This window comes from Pteropus vampyrus, unplaced genomic scaffold (assembly GCF_000151845.1).
Source record: "Pteropus vampyrus isolate Shadow unplaced genomic scaffold, Pvam_2.0 Scaffold1, whole genome shotgun sequence".
Classification (NCBI taxonomy): Eukaryota; Metazoa; Chordata; class Mammalia; order Chiroptera; family Pteropodidae; genus Pteropus; species Pteropus vampyrus.
The window spans coordinates 9,872,765-9,893,342 of record NW_011888782.1 but is presented as its reverse complement, the minus strand read 5'-3'; the positions used below and the strand labels follow the sequence as shown (position 1 = coordinate 9,893,342).

The 20,578-nt window shown below is 43.3% G+C and overlaps 1 protein-coding gene and 1 long non-coding RNA gene across 2 annotated transcripts in view; one reads left to right on the top strand and one right to left on the bottom strand.

The window, feature by feature from the left end:
- Positions 1–20,578, bottom strand: part of UBE2E1 (ubiquitin conjugating enzyme E2 E1) — a 534,712-nt gene that overhangs the window by 106,133 nt on the left and 408,001 nt on the right. The gene's annotated exons all lie outside the window — the stretch shown is intronic.
- On the top strand, positions 10,092–19,813 carry LOC111741057. Its single transcript, XR_002780860.1, has 3 exons — positions 10,092–10,175; positions 10,286–10,439; positions 19,618–19,813. It is a non-coding gene; the product is annotated as an uncharacterized LOC111741057 (long non-coding RNA).

The window sequence follows — 20,578 nt, the reverse complement described above, 5'->3', positions numbered from 1 at the left end:
ATGATCATCATCTCATCCCTTCCTGTGGATTTACATGTGAAGACTTTTCACTCTCCAAGCTGGCTGAGGGAAGGAGGGTCTGATGTGCCTGTTAGGACTCACTCCTCCCACGACCCTCTGCAAAGCAGCAGCTGTCCAGAGAGAAAGGAGCACGTCAGGTCTGACCAGCAGCTCAGTTCTTCAGTTCCACAACTGTTCCTTTGAATTGAGGAAAGCAAAACTAAAGTTTTCAAGGCCAATTTCACAATTTTATCTTCTGTGAAAAGCAAAATCAACAAGGCTATGAAAACTTACAAGCAGTTAAAATACTTTCATGTCGTCCTCCCCTGAGTGAGGGAGAGAGAGGGAGAGAGAGAGGAAATCAGACTGCTTTGTTCAAAGCAACGGCCAACACAAGCCTTTTTTCCTTTCTTTTCCTCCTTTAAAGAAAAAAAAACACACACACATCTGGTCTCAATCTTTATACACCAGTGGACAAAAGCAATTAGACAGCTCCGCTTTCCATGTCATAATAATGAAAATCATATATTTTCCATGGCTGTCTCATTTGGTTACCCAGCTCTGCCGAAAGCTTAAACGAAATTTAAAATGCAGGTCTTTGCTTGACAGTTCTGTTAGTGACCTGAGGGATAAGTGCTTCAGCGTTTTCCAGAACAGGGAGAAGAGAAAGAATAGATATCACGGATGCGTGCTCCTAGGTTCCCCTCGCTCCCTAATCTTTCTAACATGCCCTGGGGGATGAGGACGGGAGATTAGAATGGCTCAGGTTTGGAAAGATCTCTCAGGCAACCGGGAGGAGGCTAGAGGAGTTTTCTACAAGGTGAAACTTTAACTCTCTCACTTCAGTGGTCAGGACTCTTTTGCGAGGGACAGAACTCAACATACCCCAGCCCAAGCAAAAAAAGAGATTTGGTTCATATAACTGGGAAATTGAAGGGGGTGAATCTGGTCAGACACGACTGATTCCAAGGTCTCCGTCAATGCATCTTCTTTTCCTCTCCCTCTGCCTCTCCCAACATTAGCAACTTCATGGCAAAGTTTGCCTCGGTACCGATAGTTCCCAGCAATAATTCTGGAGTTAATGCTCACTGGGTCAGGTGCCCGTCCTTGAACTGGTTTCAGGCTTGAGTCATTGGTCCTTTCCTGGAGGTGGGAGTGGGGTCAGCCCCATGTAACCATAGACTTCTGAGATCAGGTTCCCCAAAAGAAAATCGTTTCCTCTTCAGAAGGGGAAATGGGTGCAGGATGCCATAACTGGCCCATAGGGGACCCTTGTGAGTCGGAGATAGGCTCCCCCTCCAGGCTGAAGCACTCTTGTGCTCCCACTGCCTGGGGGTGGATGGCACCCACCTTCCTCTGGGCAGAAGCAGCCCCACACCCAGGACACATGGTTGAGTCAGCAGAGCTAAAGCTGGATATTAACCCAGATGTTGTTTCCTCAGCAGGTACTCTTGTGCAGTGTGATACCTGGACGACTGTAAGTGGTAGCCCTGGTGGACAGGCAAAAGCAGCAGATGTCCTCGATACCCATCCCGAACCAACTCAAAAGAGACTCCTCCCCTCAAGGTTTCTTGCCTGACATGCTTAAGCCATGACTTCTGCATAAGAACATTATGCATTAGCCGTTTCATTTTGCAGCTTACTGTCTATTGAAACTTGAGCGTGTGGTGCTGGCCCACAGAGGGAGTGCTGGAGTGGAAGGGCCAGACCTGGTCTGACGGCCCCTCGCACCTGAGCACACTTGCTCTGGCCCTGATGCTTCCGAGCTGCCAGCTTCTTCACGTGTGGGGCAAGAGGGCCCTGCCAAGCACTCTTCTCTCCCAACTAAATTCTCTACTGGGAAGAGGCCTGGTGGTTCAGGGGTCTTTGCTCGTGTCAATGAATATGATTCTTCCTTCTGTCCACTCCTCCCTATCCCCCAGCCAGGTCTCCTGAGATTATGAGAAATCAGTGGTTTTACTGCCTTAGTCAGATCCAACACCTCCCCGACAGGCCCTGGTAACATGCCTGTTAGGCAAATTAGCACCCACTCACTAACTGGGGCTCCTGCAGAAGCTGGCTGGGGGCAAATGCAGTGTCTGAGAGAGTGAAAATGCAAAGCAGAGCAGTGAGACTGTTGTCCCCTGGGGTCAGACACTTACGGCTTGGGCAAAGCGAGGACCATGTCTGTAGGAGAGAAAGAGACCCCGCACTGTAAACCCCCCTTGTCCTGCTACCCCAGGTAGCACCTGGGGCTTCTGAGAACAGACTGCAGTGTGGATGGCTTCTTACTCATCTTACAGGTGAGCATTTATTTAACTTGCCTGTTTGTATTTTCTAACAGTAAATTCTAGAACCCAGCACAGAGCCCCACACATATCTTGACTGCTGTGTTATCTAACAGAAACCAAACTTCCTTTTAAGCCCTTGTGCTTGGTCCCACCCATGGGGGCCTGGGAAAGCTAGAGGAGAGTGACCGAGGTTAGCCTCTGCCAGAGCTGCTGGGGGAGGGTTTGGGGATCGTGTGAACTGTCCTTTGGGGTGAGCTGGTCTGCTTCTACTTTACTACTCACAGCCAAATGGGTCTTCCAAGGCTTATAGACAAAGGTCATTGGTCCGAGCGGGGTTAGGCAATGCCTGTGGGTGCCACTGGGTGCCAGTAGTGAAGTATTTTGGGGTCCAAACAACCAGTCTCACACTCAAGGAATGAGTTCTAGTAATGTCCCCTCTTTTCACTTAATGTCTTCTGGAGTTCAGAGCATACACGGGGAAGCATAGTAATGATGATGCCGATATTCACGGAGCACCACTCACTTCTCAAAACTCATATATATACAGGGCAGTCTAGCAGTTAAGAGCTTGAACTACTGGACTGAAATCTTCACTCCTGCAATGACCGAAGAAACTTTAGCAACTTATTTAACTTCCTGGAGCCTCAGTTTACTTATCTATGAAATGCAAGAAAATAAAGGCTTCTACCTTTACAATTCTGGGAGAGTCTGTTGTAAAAATCCACATTAGGCTCTTATAGTATACAGTCAGACATAGAATAAAGATTCAGTGCATGTTGGCAACAACTATTAATATCTGCGAACTCATCTGACTATGGGAACAACCCCTCGTGAAGTCACTTGGACTGGGATATATTCTTCTTTTGATAAATGAGGAAAATGAGATCAGAAAATAAAAAACAAGCATAGTAGCAGGGGAGGTAAAGAGGGAGGAGAGAAAGAGGAGATGTTGGAACTGGGAGAGGGGTGACACATGCAAGGGCATCTCAGGGGACAGAGGCTTGCTCCTGCCACACACAGCAGCATTGAGTTTCCTGCTGTGTGCATACCATGACCTAGAGATAACTAGCACCAAGACAAGGCCATTTAAAGGGGACCCACTTACGGAAGGGACTGAAACTTTGCAGTAAATGGGGAAGAAAATATTTGATTGGCACTTTATCCTCCAAGAAAGACATCAACACTATGAAAAGAATTTTATGCCCAACCAAATTTAGATGATGGTTTCAGCCATGTGCTAATTCTGAGGGGGCAGAGGGGAGGGAACCACAACTTTTTTCCTGATAAAATTGTGTTATTCCTTACTTCATTTTTGACTTTCAAATCACATTCCTAAAGAGGGTCATTTTTTACTCCACAAAAATATGTGATGGCCTTATCAATTTTTTAGGCCTTTTCTGAATCCTTGCTATTCACATCATCTCATCCTCCTTCTCTATTTTCTCTTTGGTAGTTGTTAGCTGCCCTCACTACAGGCTTTGAGCAATCCTCCTAAATTACTTTCACGGACTTCATGAAACCCTGCGACTTCGCAAGATATGCAATTTCACCTTATGAACCGATTTGCATTGAATTTGAATTGTAATTCTGGATGTTGCTACAAACCACAAAACTGTTGATGTGATGGGTAAAAATGGCTGTTAGTGTGAAACGGGGAGAGATTTTATTTGTGTGTAGACTGTATTATGGTCCATTAGCACATAGTTTCATGTTATGACAAGTCATAACTGCATGTACTTGGGTAACAAAAACTCCGATAACTGCCATCCCTCGAGTAAGAAAGAAACACATGGTTTTGAAACACACAGCGCTCCGTGGCCAAAAAGTGGCTAAAACTCCTTTATATAGGCAATTGTAGCAGGAGGAGAAAAGGCAAGAAAGTAATGATAGTAACAGATTATATTTAACTCATTGAATAAAATAAGAAACCACTAGTCCATTGTGATACAAATAAATGGCTCAGTTGAAAGTCTGGTGAGGAATGAAATATTTCTAGTTTCAATGGTTTCCACGAAATACTTATGAAAGGGAACAGAGTCACTGCTGATGAGGAACCTAGCACACACCACTCTACTGGAGGGATCCAAGTGAACGTCGCCAGGACTGGGGCAAGTACAGATTGTGTCCACGTGATAAGATGCAATGAGAAGAGTCCACGATCACCTCTGCGATATTCCTGACAAAGCACTATTCCTACCTAAATCGAATCAAGAGGAAACATCAAGTCAAACCCAAATCGAGGGGCATTCTACACATGTCTGGACTATAGTCTTCAAAAATGCCAAGGACATCAAAATCAAGGACAGAATGAGGAGCTGCTTCAGACTGAAGGAGCCCGAAGAGACCTGACAACTGATACACACGTGATTCTTTTGCTGTGAACTGGATCCTTTTGCTGTGAAATTGATGTCATGGAGATCATTGGCAAAACTTGAATGGGGATTGAGGACTAAGTGGTAGCAGTGAATCAATGTTAATTTCATAACTTTTTAAAAGGGATGGACTCTGTATGCAGGAGGATGTCCCCCTTGTTCGTGGGAAATGCAGAGTAAAATTTTCGGGGCATCAGGTCTGTAACATGCTCTCCAATGGCTCAGGAACAAAAGTGCTGTTTTTACTATACTTGCATTTTTCTGTAAGTTTGAGATTGCTTTTTTAAAAAGAGCATTTTCACTCAGGAGATCGTTTTCATCAAGCAGTTGGCAAATTCACCCAGGATGCAGGCATGGAGTCAAACAGTGGTACCGGGAAGTAGCATACGTTGATCTGTGCTTTTAAGAAGAAGCCTATCAGCTATGCGTAGGGTGGGCATTGAGGAGAGGAGAAGCTGGGGGACTGGAGGCAGATGATAAGGGCTTGAGCTTGGACGATGATAACATGCAAAGCAGAAGGCAGATTTGAGACCTGTTGAAGAGGGAACATCTACTAAGATTTGGAGAAAGGGTAGAGGAGAAGATGATGAGAATTTTAAGCCTCATAGAAAGAATGATGTGGGGTCAGCAATGAGCCGGTGGTCTGGAAGAGTGGGCTTGCGCAGGGAGCTGATGGGTGCTGTTTGGGCACGTTGAATATGAGAGCAGTCTGGCTGTGACACTGGACTCTATACCGATTTCCAAGGTATCAACAAATATGGCTCATCTTCCCAGAGGTGGATTTGAGATCTTGGTGTGACATTTTCACTGAGATACCAGGAAGCAATGAAATATGATCTGGAACCAGGAAGATCACAGAAAGTAATATGGGTTTGGGGGTTATTTGCTTGGAAGCCAAGAGAACAATTGAGATTAGTGAGGGAGAATATGGGGCGGGGAAGGGAAGCTCTGGAGAAGGTTGAGCAGAAAAAGCCTGTGAAGGAGGCAGAGAAAGTGTGGCTGGGAAGGCAGGAGGGGAACTAGTCTATTTAATAATTGAGCATGGACTCCAAATTTTCTTCTGCACTACTGAGAAAAAATCCCCCAGGTCATGTGAGTTTCCTTACTTATCCTCTGACATTCTAGCTTCTGTTGTTATTTTTTCTTATACGTAAACTAACCCCTATGGTTAAAAGTGGACCACAACACACCTACAATCTGCATCTCTCTTGTCGAGTTTTGACAGAGGATTTGGTCAAGCAATCACCACAGAGAAGGCACGGTGTAGTCATTAGGGCCCTGGAGTCTTACTTCCTGGTTAAATCTCAGTTCCCCCATTTACCAGCCATATGACCTTGGGAAAGTTACTTAACCAGTCTGTGCCTCAGTTTTCCCATCTCTAAAATGGAAGTAATAATAGTTCCTATTCCTAGAATTGTTATGAGGGTTAAAGGTGTTAGTATTTGATAACTACTTGGAATAGTGGCTGGCACTATAGAAGTTTGTGTGTTGTTAAATAAACGTGACCCTAAATGGGCTGCTAACTCTGTGTGGTCCAGCCACAGACATCTAACTGCCATTGCTATAAGTGCGTGAATACACCAGTTATACTTTCACACACACACGTTTCCTGTAGGCCTGAAATTTTTGATGCCCAGAGGCCAATTTAGCCATCTATTGTTGACAGATTGGAACCCAAGTGGTCAATCACAGGAATCCAAAATCGTTCTCACACACATGCCCCTGAGGATGATTCCAAAGCTATGGCTGTAGGAAGAGTAAGGAAAGCCCGGATCCCTGGGGGGACTGTCCTCTTGGACATTCTTCCTCCCCTCCCCCTCCGCCAGTTCCCAGTAATCTAGTACAGCAGTGCTTCTCAGACTATAATGTACATACACATGACCTTGTTAAAATGCAGATTCTCCTACAACACGGATGAACTTTGAGGGCACTGTGCTTGGTGAAGTCAGCCAGTCGCATAAGGACAAATGTATGGTTCCGCTTATATGAGGGACGTAGAGTATTCAAATTCAGAGAGAACGGAAATAGAATGCTGGTTGCCAGGGGCTGGGGGGAGAGGGGTTGGGGAGTTATTGTTTAGTGGGTACAGAGTTTCGGTTTTGTAAGATGAAGAGTTCTGTGGAGATGGTTGCACAACAGTGTAAAAGTACTCAACATCCCTGAACTGTACTCTTAAAAATGGCTATGAGGATAACTTTTATATGTGTACTTTACAATTAAAAATTGTTTTAAAAAAATGGAGATTCTGATTGAGTAGTTCAGGGGTGGGGCCAGAGAGTCTGCAGTCCTATGAGACTCCCAGGTGAGGCCAATGTAATTTGACCACACTGTGTATCACACTTTGAGTTGCAAGCAGAACCAGGTCCCTTTCGTTCTTTTTTAACAAGCTCAGCACCTGCTTTGCATTAAAGCTATAGTAACTATTTGACTGAAATGGAATCGGACTCTAAGCCCTTTGAGAACTCTGACCTCCTCATTTTACACTCAGAGAAGCTGCCGAGAGAGCCTCCATCACGACAGACGCAATCACGGCAAAATACTTCCACAGCCGAAATTATTTTTTGATCCTCTGATGCTGGCCTACTCACTAGAAAATTCTCTCTAGCCCAATAACTCATTTGGTCAGTTACTAAGGAGTTCTTATAATGGGTTTTCACCCACAGCTTTCTTCTTGTTAGCCAGTGAACACAGACGCTGCTTGTCTCCAGGTCCCAGCACAGTAACCGTTGCAGTTAGGTGTTCCACAAATATTTGTTGAATGAAAATAGCTAGCGCATATACAGTACTTATATAGCAATGTTCCGAGAATTTTATATGGTAGGTTATATTTTCCAAAGAAAGCCATAAAATATCTCCCATCCTACATATTCTTATAACGTGACTGATATTCCTCTCATTGAGGAGCAGGGTTTATGTCCCCTCTCCTTGAACCTGGGTGGACTCAGTATGGATCAAATGGACACTTGAAGAGAAAAGCAAAGGACTATTCGCACCAATTTGTGTATGCTTTATCACCGGAGAAAAGATCTTTCTAGAATTGGAGTGTCTCTGCTTCCTGCATCAGTCGATGACTGCCACAAAAGGGCTGTGTAACAAAGCCCCCATCAGTGGACTGGCGATACTCTGTTCTCACGGGTCTGCAGCTTCCCTGGGAGTTGGCTGAACCAGGTTGTGCTCTGCTGCTGGGGTGGTTTAGTTTGGCAGCACGTGTCTGTCATCTTTCTTTATAAACAGTGCGCTAGCTTAGCTACATTCTCACGGCGCCGGCACAGGCTCCAGAGATCAAGCCAAATCATGCAAACGCTTTTCAATCTTCCCCTGGTATTGCATCTCCTTAAGTCCCAGTGATCAAAACAAACCTCATGGCTGAACCCAGAGACAGGGGCTGGGGAACAGTGAACAACAGTCATACCCTTTAACAAATGCTGACATACTGGAGGCATTTAGAGGTCTTACAAATCTATAGCAACTATTTCCTCATTCCATTCAACACCCTGAGCACATTCTTTTCAAAGGCAGCACAGTGCTCGGTCATATCAATGTGTCAGAATGTATTTCATCGCTTCCCAGTGGTTGAACATTTAGGTTGCTTCCTATTATTGCTGCTGTAATTAATATATTACAATAAACATCTGTGAACAGTCTTAGCCGACATTTTCTGATTATTTTCTTAGGATAAATTCCTAGAAGTGGAATTTCTGATTAAAAGTACTCAAAAATTTAAGGCTGTGGACAGAGTATTAATGGCAGAGAGCACTGTTTGAACTCCCTTCTGGAAAGATTACACACTGACTGGTCTATATAAACAGAAACTCATATGCTAATTAAACTGTTCACTGCAAAACATGAAAGTGGCTTTTAGCCTCAAGTGTGTTTAGATGGCATAGCCAGTTTTGCCTATGACTGATCACCCAGGAAAATGAAAAATTCTAGTTTTACTGGGGAGAGAAATTCTGTGCTAAGACCTGTAGTCAATGTCAACACATACTTACTTAGCAAACACTACGAAGGAGTGTAGAAGAATAAAACATGCTTTCTGCCCTGGAGAACTATTTATTTATTTTTTGTCATTGAATTGAATTATTCGACCACACTTGGGAGTAAGACACATTACATTTATTTTTAAAAATTAAATTGAAGTTCCGAGTCTCTACTGTCAAGGTTAGTGAGAAGTCCAAATCAGTCAGTTTGAGAGGCTATGAACACACACACACACACACACACACACACACACACACACACACACACTCACTCACTCACTCACTCACTCACTCATTGTCCCAGGCAGGGATAGCATATATATGGCACTAAGTTTGTGCAGCGAACAAATAGGCAGGGGGAGTTATACCATAGACTGTTAAGAATGGCCCCTTCTGGAGATGTTGCAATGCAGTGTCATGGCCTCTACCCCTACCCCACTTCGGTGGTACAGGAACTGTGGACTTAAGCTACACAGGAAATAGAGGTATGCCAGGTCCTTGGTTGATGTAGTTCCTGGTGCTGTTGCTCCTTGCCCTTATCCACTGAAGGTGGGGACCTCTGCAGGCAGCTGTCAGGGCAGCTTCCGTTTCTCTGGGCCCAGCTCATCCATAAGGATTTTCTCTGATACCCAGAAGGTGAAAACACGTATAGGCCAATCCTCACAGGCACATGCCCAGCCATCTCTGTCCCTGGTCCTGCTTCTGCAGGAAGGTATGTCAGAATAGACCCAGGTTCTAAAAACCTGTAGAGTGTCCGTGCTCTTTCACTCTTGAAGTTCAGAGCCACCGCCTCTGTTCTCTCAATTGTTGCAGATTAATCCTCTTGGTGGGTCTAAGCAGGGGTCGAAAACCCAAATGATTGTAAGAACAGGCACATCCATAAATGAGTGATGCAAGTAATATAAAACCTTGGTCAGTAGTGGGAACTGTGGTCAGCTGGAGTGTGCATTACACATCCAAAGGGGAACAGCATGACTCAGATCCTGCCCAATTTTGCCACGTGAAAATAGGAGCCCAGAGACGCTAAATCTTTGAGTTTTTCAAGAGAACCCAAACATTTAGATTTTCATGGGAAATCTCCCACTCTTTGGAAATTGCAACCACTATTTAGAATTCATATACAATATTCCAGGCCAAATAAAAGATATCCTGAGCCAACAGGTTACTGTGGCCTACACCTCGGAAAACAAAGGGGAGGCCATCCCACCAGGCAGCTTCCCTTTTTCCCACACAAAACACACAAAAAGGCTGTTAACTCTCTGGGGCCAAGAGAAGTCAGACTTCCAAGACACAAAAGCCACCTTCTCTCAGAGGAGGGGGCAGAAGGGGGTGGGGGAAATACTTTTCATTCTTTCTGGAGGAGCCAAGGAGCAACTACTCCTTTCTCAGGCACTGTGGTTGATGGAGTACATTACAGTCTTGATAATTTGGATGGCTATTAGTTGGAGAGTCAGACATAAATAATTATGTGTGATAATTACATGGTAGCATTCAGACAGGCCCAGAGCACGAGCCAGCCAGACCAGGGGCACGGAGTGTTCAAACACCCCCAGGTGGGAATGCTGGCTGGGCTGGTGGGTCATGGAGGCAGCTGGATGGGAGGCTGAGGGCCAGATTGAACCCTCAGTGTTAGGCTGAGACACATTTGGTTTTTATTCTTTAGGAGCCAGCTAAGGCTTTCTATCAGGGCTGCAGTGTGACCAAGGCTGCAGTTTTGAGCGTCATCTTGCAGATCAACGCTTATGTCAGTGGACTCAGAGGAAAAAGAAGGGGATGGATGTGGGAAGACCGGTTCAGAAGCTGTGGAAACCGTCCAGGTATGAGCTAAGGGCTGATGCCGGTGTGGGTGGGGAGAAAGGAAGGAGCAGTCATGGGCACTGTTACAAAAGAAGAATTGGCAGGAAGTGAGACACCAGGGAGGGGAAGCAATCAAGATCACAATCTGGGCAGCTTTGCTCTTCCTTCCTCTCCCAGGTCCCTGAGGAGGGTGAAGGGGAGAAAGTGACGGTTTCAAATGAAGAGGTTTATAAATTTCTGTGCTCACCAACACCAAAGCATATAGAATGAAACTAGTCTTCCCCCTTCCAAATGGGCCATATTTTAGAACTGTACAGTTCTGACATGCACAATTGTTCACATTTTGATATCTCTGACATCAGGACACATCTAACAACTCATGGCATGCCAGAGTTTAATGGGTAGGTGTTACAGGCTGAATTATGATCCCACAAATTTCGTATGTTGATGTCCTAACCCCCAGTACTTCAGAATGTGTCTGTATTTGGAGATAGGGTCTTTAAAGAGGTAATTAAAAGAGGTCTTCAGAGTGGGCCCTAATTCAATGCGATTCGTGGCCTTTTCAGAAGAGGAGATTAAGACATAGACGTACAGAGAGGGAAGAGCTTGTAAAGACACAGGAAGAAGTTAGCCACATACAAACAAAGGAGAGAGGCCTCCAGAAGAAACCAGCCCAGCTGACACCTTGATCTTGAACTTCTAGCCTCAGGACTGTGAGACAACAAATATTTGTTGTTTAAACCATAGTCTATGGTACTTTGTGATGGCAGCCGTAGCAAACTAACAGAATGGGTTTTTTCTTTCTTCATGGTCCATGACCTGGTGGTGTATCTTAAAAGTGATGCAATGTAAGCATCTTAGAGTCATGAATTAAAGCACTCCACCGTTTTCCCTTTTGTGACTTATTGTCCTTGTTCACATAAACTTCACTCTGATTAAGATAACCATGTAATTTATCATCCAAACTGGAATAATTTTATGAGTAAAAAGGGAGGAGATGTTATTAGTAATTACTCAGGGACAGCAGGGTAAACTGGCGCTGTCCTAGACATACAGACATCATGTAATTCTCTAATCCATTGAGCATGTTAAGAGAAGAGCCTGTCATTTCTCTCAGAGGTCACCTCATCCCCAGATTTCTCTCTGAGCATCATGCCCCAGGCCACCTGCCCTAGTGACAGCATAAATGATATCACCCACAGAAACAGAGAAGCCAGGAGTTCTTTGGTGACACATATAGCCCTGGATACAGAGTGGATCTTATTGCAAATACCAGAAAAAATATCTTGGTGATGTAACTGGACCAACTTCCCGAAGGCCCTGATGTCTCAAGCACTTCTTTCCCAGTCGATCTGCCACAGTGTGGGAAATTCCCACAGGGCTTCCTCTTTTGAGTTAACCCATCAGGAAGTCTTATAAAAACGTGAAAGCAAAAAATCACCCATGAAAAGTGACAATATATTGAGCTTTTAAAGCTTAACGTACATGGGCTAATCAGGGAAAATAACTTACTGAACATTAACCATGTGTTTTATATACATTGTCTCATTGAATTCTTACAACAAATCCACTAGGGTTAATATTCTTATTTTTTCACATGAGGAAACTAGAACTCAAAGAGAGTAAGTGACCTGTCACAAGGCCACACAGCTACTGAAAGGCGGAGCTAAGATTCTCACGCAGGTTCATGGATGCTGAAGCTGTCTGCTCTGCCCTGCGGTCTCGCGGCCTTTTATCCCTTCTTTCCTTTCCTTTCTTCCTTAATTAATTTTGATATGTTTGCCCAGCTTGCGAATATTTTCTGTATTTGTCAGATTTAGTATTGCATAATAAATAAGTGCTAAGAGGAAAGATAGAGAACCAAATGGAACGAGCTGAACATGAGGGATGAAGTGACAAAATTTCTGGTTTTACCTAATGCTGGACCTGTATGTGTATGGTTGCATTTCCCAGAACCTAGTTTCAATACTTTTATTTTGTACTGATTTGAAGAAGACAGGCAAACACTCCCCACATTTTCCTTTCCTTTCAGAAGGCAATTATCTTATAGTTGATGGTTTAAATGTTATTAGGGTTACAAGAGGCCCAGAAAAAGACATACAAAGGATTAATCACTTTAATATAGCTTCACTTTATAAAACGGGACAGAATTTCTTATTTTCGTTCTTATACCCATGCTCTGGTAAGCAATGTTTTTATTCTATTTAAGAAAAAAAATCACTCTAACATGTTTTCAGAGTTACAGATGCTGCTAATAAAATGCTAGGGTGGAAATAAAAATATATACCTAGAAATGCAAACCATGGGTTTTCCACAGCAAGGAAAATCTCCCGTTATCCCACATGTTAACTCTAGAACAAAACTGCCGAATGTCTCTCATATCATATGCATTATACAGTTCTGCACTTTCTAACTTACTCAGGTTTAAGAATTCCTCAACTTATGTCACAGGAAGAAATCTACATTTAATGTTCTCTCTCTTGCTTATCGAGCTTTGTTTTTAAGAAAATATCGAACAGCGGTTCCACTTTGCTCATTCAGTGACTGTATTGAAAAAGACAAAGTCAAGGTTTCATATTGAAACCATATAGTCATTCTGGTTGTTTAAATACATATATTAATAGTTACCAACAAAGATAGATTTTGCCACCTTTGTCTTTTCCTCCTGGAATTTAGTTAGAGCAAGAGCTCTATCACTTGGTGGCAATTTGGCAGAAACACTGGCAGTTCGGCATTGATTTTTAGGCCCCTGGCGTCCCAATGGAGAACTGATGGTGTGACAGGCACTCTGGAAATGCTCAACAATGCTTCTGGAAAGGAAGGAAGGAGGGAGGGAGGGAGAAAATATTTTTTGAAAGAGCCTAATTTTCATTTGTAATGGCTAACGAAACCCAAAGCAGTAAAACTCAAACCAGATTTGGCTGAAAATCCAGGCAACTTTGAGTCACTAGTGTTTAATTACCAGCCCATGTGGTACTGACCTCTCTCACTCCTACTGTCCCTAATTTCTTCCTTCCTATGGGGCACATCATTGATCATTAGAACCTTCACCAGGTGGCAGGCCATGAGAAAGGAAACTCAATTCAGGAATTTATTTCTTGGTGTTTCAGCAGCTCTTGAACTCACGGTGCGGAAGAAGGTTCAAATGAATGGCTGGAATTAGTTATTTGGATTATCTCAGATTTCCGTATACAGATTTTTTGATTAGCTGGGTGGCTTATAAAGAAAGTTTCCCTATTTTAAATGACTTGAGGGACGTGGGACCTGGTTAAGGTAAGAGGAGGCTGGCATAGGAGTGGCAACGACAGAAGACAAGAATTGATGTTAGATCTTCCACTACAGGAGATGGGTCAATATGACAATAATTCGTGGCAGATTTGCACCAAAGCTATCAAATTTTATCTCATTTTTCTTTGTGTCTTGGCTTTAGTCTTTTTAACAATTGGGTATCACAGACACAGGTGGATGGAGAGGGACTCTATCACCAATGGAGAATGACTCAGGCAAAATCTTAAATTTAAGACCTTCGGGTTTTAAAGGATTTCCTCTCCAAAGAAAAGAGCATCTACCAAAATATATCTGTTGAGTACAGGTTTCCCCTGCTATCCAAAAGTAGAGTGTGCCTATGAAACCTTTCGTAAGTTGAAATGGCATAAAACAAAGAAGCAATTAGCATTTAAATTAATGGAAAAGGTTTTGAGTGTTCACAGACCCAAAAACATAACCTACTAAATCATATCAAATATGCTTAACTATGTCCAGTTTTACACTAAGCATAACAATTTTACGAGCTTAGGCTTTTCTGATATCTTAGGACATGTCTTGTTAATGGAAACACAGAATAAATGGAGATAAAACACAGATGTTCACAGATGCAGTTCAGAGCCCATGGTGGCTCGATGCTGAGATGCTGAGTGGTGGGGAGTGCCGGGGAGCACAGAGGAATGCGCTGCCTCCGTAATAGCTCACTGCAAACAACCATGAACGTTAGTTTCACTTTTCTTCACCTTTTTTCATATAAGTCAAAATCTCCTTTGAATTTCTTTGGATTAGCAAAAACAGGTACTAGTGTAGGTCCTTCATAAAAGCAAAATGGTATAGGAACCTTTGAAAAGTGGGGGATATGTGTACTGGCTTTTTGTGAAACTATAGTATTAATTCTGAGATTCAATTTCCCATTTCTGTAAAAAAGATGAGCGTGGCCTCTTTAATTCTGATATTTTGCTAGGGTGTGGGTGTAGGTGTGCATCATTTTTATTACCTTTGTAAGGTAAGTTTGGGGGTGGGGACAATGTGTTCAAAGATGAGACAAATTATACCTCGATTTTTTTTGCCACAGAAAACTGGAAAGGACAACACTAAAAATCTGGGTAAATGGCAAAAGGCAGAAATTTTTCTCATTCGCCTTCGCCTGTCTTCACCTTCATTTATCTCTGTATGTACTCACATCCAAACAGCTTGGTCCACACTCAGAGAATCAGTCCTCCCCTCTGGTCCTTCTCATGGCCAATTACTAATGGTCTTTGGTACTAAGTCCTTGGCATCAGACTGCCCTGCCTTTATCCTAAGCCCCAGGTTTAGACTCATACTGAGCACTTGAGAGGGAGGCTTCTGGCTTTTGGGGAAGGAAGCACTTGGCTTCTCAGAGGGCCAGGGTTTCGCCAGTTTGGGAAGATTGGTAAGGAGGTGGTGAGAAGGGGGAAGGGAACTCTGGACCATGGAATCTGTGCTCCGAAGGCTAGGCCGCTTTCCCCAGATCTCCAGCACAAGTTGTAGATAGAAATCTCAGCCTGTAACTCTGATGGAAAATAAACACGATTCAATTTTAAAAGCAACTCACTAATTTCTATTTTAAGTTTCCGTTCTTCCTAGAGTGGCAGAAGCTCAATCTAAATCAAGTTTTTGCCTTTCCTCACGGGGCTCAAGTATTGTCCAGGCATGGAGGGGTTTATTGGGTCCTGGCTCATCACTCTTCTTGGGTTACCGACACACCTAATTGTCCCACTGGGTCCTGTGCTGGGCAGACGCCTCATTCTGCTGCCTCTGTACCTCGTTGCCGTGTGGAAATCTTGGAGATGCTAAGAATGCTCAGTCTGGACACATCAGAGCCGGTTCTTGTGTGTGGCCTTGCCACCTTTGAGAGGGGCAGGTGGAAGCAGGGCACAGGTGTTCCCAATCCTCAGGTTTCACAACCCTCTATGGTTTTGTTGTCTTCCTGAGGTTCTGCTCAGAAGCAGGGCCTATGGCTCCTCTCCCCAGACGCACCCCTGCTCTCCTCTCTCTAGCCCTGGAATAAATCTTCTCTCAAATACCAATTCTAACATTTTGCTTAGACACATGTTTAGTCAACTCCTGGAGCTTAAGGAGGGAAGATATCTTCTTTCTGCTCTGCGGGAGCACATCTTTCCCTGGGGGCAATGAGCTAACATGCCTGAATTGGTGGGGAGGGGTGGGACAGAGGGAAATCAACTAGGAGGGGGTCAAAGATGGCTATGTCAGAAATATTAACCCACCCTGATAGCACCGAAATTCACTTGGTTGATTTCCCTTTTCTCCAAGGGCAGGGCACCAAGGACTCTGGGACCTGCGTCTTTATCTTGGTATCCACCCTTAGTGAATCCAAGACAAAATAAACCAGAACTATTAGGGTCTGGTTCCTTATAAAGGAAACCCTGAACCAAAGAGAGTTCATAACTTTACCCTACTGCCTTAGGGAACGGTAGGGGAGGTCCCTCAGGTCTGTGGAGTTGCCAACCCAACTGCCAGCCTCCCAGGAGCTAGTGGAAAGGTGGGGATGGAGCCTGCGCTGCCGAGACGGAGACTCGGTTCCGCCTCGCCCCCCGCCCGAGCGGTGGAGGTGGAGCCACGGAGCGCCGCGGATCTGCGTTTAATAAGCACTCCCTACCAATTTTTTATGAACTTGGTGACAGGTTTATTACACCAAGGAGGGGAAATTTCAGTTGGGACACGAGCTCTCTGGAGGAAGATCCCATCACAGTTGTCCACGGAAAACCAAGTGCGTGAATGAATGAAAACGTGCTCGAATTCCATCCCTTAAAGCCTCTGTCAGCAGCAGCAGCTGCAGCGCAAGCACTCACTAGTATTCATTAGGTATTTTGTTAAACAGTATCACAGAAATTCTGTACATTTACTTAAATAGAAACGACAGCAAGACAAAATAAACAAAAATTTTTAACTGAAGGAATAAATATAACTCAGATAGCAAGTGTCTTTGCTTTTGGCTGGGAAGACAGCCAAGTCATATGCATTTTGGATTAACTTTTTTAAAGGGAAAACAAATTAATGACTTAGTAAATATCATTTGCTAGACAAGATCTCTCAAAACGTGGGAGAAAAATAAAGGATGGTAATTAGTGAATCAAGAAAAGTCTATTATTTAAAACTTTGCTACTTTAACGCAAGGAGCAAATATTTGCCTTTTTATCTTGGCCTTAAAAGTATTGATATATTTGAACAAAGATTAGGCTGACAATTAATCGGTGCCAACGTCCAAGGTTTGCTTGAATTAACCAAAGTCGCTGAAATCTGATGCAGAATCAAACCCCAGCCTTAGCAACATTAGTGAAAGTTTCAAGGGCTGCTGTATGGGTAGATCTTCCTGGTACTGGGTCTCTCGCAGCCTCTGAGCTAGCTGAGATGGCACCACTGGGTTACCCAACTGTTTGATTTTACCTTTTGAGTTTCTGACATAATTAAGGAGAGCAAATTTCCTGTCTGAGACTGCCTCCCTGAACGCTTCTGAAATACTACTTCAAAATTTGTTCTGGACCAGTAGCCAAATCAGAGTACCAGTGTGGGGCCGGCACATTTTTACATAAAGATCCGCTGCCCTTGGAATCCATAAGTAGCTGTAGATTAATGCACCAAGGGAGGGTGGTCACCAGTGAAGGAAAGTCCATGAGCCATAGGACTCTTGCATTTTACAGCTGGAAGGGTCTTTAGCCTTCATCTGGTCCAACCCTTTAAATGTTCAGATCTGGGAACAGACGAATAGAGTGTAGTGGCCCATCACTCTGAGTAGGCTTCAAATCCACGTTCTTTGGATTAAATTCAAATCTCACTCCACTCCATCGTGGTTTTCTAAACCAAGTTCCTCCCAACACCAGTTGAGTATAATATTAACAGATTCCCTCCCCCCCTCCGCCAAAAAAAAAACTAGAATTCTATGGTCAAAACCTAGTTGAATCAAATTTAAACAGGCTGCTTTTTCTCTCCTATAAGTATTCTCAATAATTAAAGTAATTTTTAATTATTAATATCTATATTAATATACGTTGAAAATATCTAAGAGGAAAAATAACCTTAAAAAATGTTAGAAAGTTTTATTATTTTATACACATATAGTATGTGTATTCCCTCTAAGCAGTTTATAGAAGAGCTGGTAAGAAACAGTTCATCATATTAAACACAATTTATTTCACAAGCTGAGGAGCTCGTTCTGTCAGTTCCAGAGATAAAATTTTCATGAAATACTTGCAGATGGTAGGATGAAAAATCCAGGAAGAGGGGGCCTTGTTCCCACTTTTAAACAATCTTCCACTTTGGCTCGCCCTCTGCCTGTTGCTTACTATTCTCAGCAACTCCTATGTGTAATACCGGGGCAGGAAAAGCTGGCTTGTGAGTAAGTCAGGGTAGGGTAAGTGAGTGAGGCGCTAGGCACACAATTTAAGGAGGCACTCACTTTCTGAGTCATCAAATGCAGACACTGCACTAACCTGAATCCAAGAGCGAGTGCCTCCTTAAGTCACGCACCCTATGCTCCTCACCCTAGTCTGTGGGATGTGTAGTGTGTACAGCGGAAGCACTGAGTGTGGTCCCTAGAGAAACAGTTCACTGGGACTGGGTAAGCCAGGATGTGCTGAATCGATCACACTATGGTGAACAAAGAAAAGTCAGGCCATCAGGCCAATTCCATGGGACACGCACGACTAGAGACAACAAGAAAGCAGTAGGCTGCCCAGAGAATAGGGCAGTCTGGGGACAGAATATCATCTATGAGAAGGTGACATTGTTTTAAGAAGTGTCCTACTTACGGCTCAGGAAACACAGCTGAAAGGGGATGATGGATTAAATACCTGAGTCATGAGGGAAAGGGGCCGGGCTACGGGGAAGAATGGGGCAGGGAGAGAGGGTGGAGAACGCCAGGCTTCCTGATGCACACGAATCAGCTCACAGAAAAGATACAGGCCTTACGAGGCTATTTTTATGGATTCAATAGGGGGAGTCTCCTCCACTGCCTAGATGATTCAGAAGTGGGCACTGTGTATAGATTTTTATTAGATAACCTCAAAGGTTTATTTTTATAAACTAGAATTTAGCACTGTGCATTTACAAAGCAATTAATAGTATCTGTGTTAGTTAATACCCCATTTTTTGTTCAAGAGCAATATTTCGTTGCTTAAAAATTAATAGCAGTATCACATAGGGCTTATAAAAAGAGATATATTACTCCAATAGGCAATTTCGTATAAAGCTGTTTTTATTTGCCATTACTTTAATTACTTAGATATTATTTTATATGTTTTCATTATTTTAAAGTGCCTTGGGAGTATGAAATATGTCTTACAGATAATGTATTCTGTTTTAGCCAGAACAGCCTAATCATAAGTAGCTGTAGATTAATGCATTTATCACTTAAAATTTCTTTTTAATGTTCTGTAAGCAAGTGAAATTGATGTCTCAGACAAGACAGATACCTCCCATGCCATCGAACTCCTCCTCAGCGAATATTTCTTTATTAGATTACGAACGTTCCTGGGAGAGGAGAAGAATGAAGCTAACGATAAGTAGACAGAGCATACAACAGCATGACAGACGTTAGTTACAAGCTAGCACTGAGAAAATGGTGCCCATCCTTTGGATATGGAATATCTATTTTAAACTAAATTGGGCCTTAAAATTCCACATGCACAAATTCTTCTCCATTTCCTCCTGGGTGGGTTGGTGTGACTGTTCTGCCGAGGTGGCAATGTTTCAGGGAGGGTTTAAAACGTCCACAGAGCCATGTGGTTTTCCTTCAGCAGGCAAACTCCTTCGATAAATGTGACTCACGGTCATGATCCCTGCATGAGGGTTTTTAAAAATAACCTATAGCCTCTATTTTTAGCAAACCTGCCAAGCTGCAGCACAGCGGCTCCCTCTTGCACAGAAAGTAATTAACAGTCTCTAATCCCTCAGGAGACGGATATCACTGAAGTTCCTGATATGGAACCAAAAATGCTCCGTCTTCACTGGTGGACTCGACTCCTGAAACAAAGGCAGCCACCCTCATGCCACCGCCTGCCCTGGAAGAGGCAGCCAGCTCCAAAAGGATCAAGTCATTCAGAGAAAAGCAAACTTTAAAACTTCTAAGAGACGTTATAAATAAAGAGGTCGGAAGGAAAAACTTTCAAAATCAGTTCTGTCCTCTCTTTTCAAATGAGATTTTCCCCAGTGACCTGAGCTCATTTGTTATTCAATTTCACTTCCCAGTCAATGCTAAAGGTCTGAAAGCTTTTGGCAGGTTTCGGTGAAATAATTTGCGCTCTAATAGAAAGACCAGAAGGGCAAGTTTTACAAATTCATTCTGAGTCAACCAAAGTTTTACAAAATTAGAGAACCTGTGGTTTGAGAAGAGAGGATATAGACCAGTGGGAGTTCGGTATCCAGGACGTCCTTTCAATGGACAAAGACTGTTGACCCAGTTGATAGACACCCAGGTATGTGGCGCCACCCAGACCTCAATTTCACACCTCCACATAAATGAAATCATCATGACTATGGTAGACCTGTCTCTGCATTTACCAATTTTCAGCGAAGTTCATTCCGATGTTACAGAGGCTGTCTCTTTGGAAACGTTCGTTGGTTTTGGCCCTTTCTTTGAAGATGATCTTAAGCAAGATTACTATTTTTTTGCACAAGTTATGAGCATTCAATAAATGGGGGTCCTGATTAATTCTTATTTTCTTAACATTTTACCACTTTATTTTCTCATTAGTTTCTTTTTGCTTCTCTGTGCTGCTGCTCTTAGATCAATTTTTGGCTTTTTGTAGAGTACATTCTCTAGGAATCCTTGCAGAGTTTGCGAATAGTGTGTTTTCTGAGTTCTTGCTTGTCTGAAGTGCCTATATTTGTTCCCCAGATGAATACGTTCACTTCA